Source organism: Carlito syrichta, unplaced genomic scaffold (assembly GCF_000164805.1).
Source record: "Carlito syrichta isolate Samal-C Ts95f unplaced genomic scaffold, Tarsius_syrichta-2.0.1 Scaffold306601, whole genome shotgun sequence".
Classification (NCBI taxonomy): Eukaryota; Metazoa; Chordata; class Mammalia; order Primates; family Tarsiidae; genus Carlito; species Carlito syrichta.
Window position 1 is genome coordinate 169,931 of NW_007250697.1, and position 535 is coordinate 170,465.

A 535-nucleotide genomic window follows, 5' to 3' on the forward strand; every position below is an offset into this window, starting at 1 on the left:
AGGCGGAGGCGGCTTCCCGGGCCGCGCGGCGGCGGCGCGTGAGCCCGCGGACGGCCCGGCCTGTCTACGGATGGGAACTAGAACCTGACCGGCCCCGAGGTCTCGGAGCGGGGATGCACTGCAGGCCGGGTGCTTGCGGCGTCGGGGGAGCTCCCGGAGGGAAAGCCGCTCCCGGCCAACCTCTAGTCAGGTGAGTTCTGCCAGCGGACTCTGAGTTCCACGACAACAATGAATGGGGGGGGTGATAATTTACTTGCTATAAACCTTTCTTTTTTTTGTTTTAATTTATATTATGAATTTTTAGAGTCAAGGTCTCACTCTGTCACCCGGGCTGGAGTGCAGTGGCACTGTCATAGTTCACTGCACCTTTCAACTCCAGGGCTCAAGCGATGATTCTCCCACCTCAGCCTCCTGAGTAGCTGGAACTACAGGCATGGACCACAACACCTGGCTATTTTTTATTGTTGTTGTTATTGTTATTATTGTTATTATTTTAAGAGAGAAAGGGTCTCGTTATGTTGCCCAGGCTGGTCTG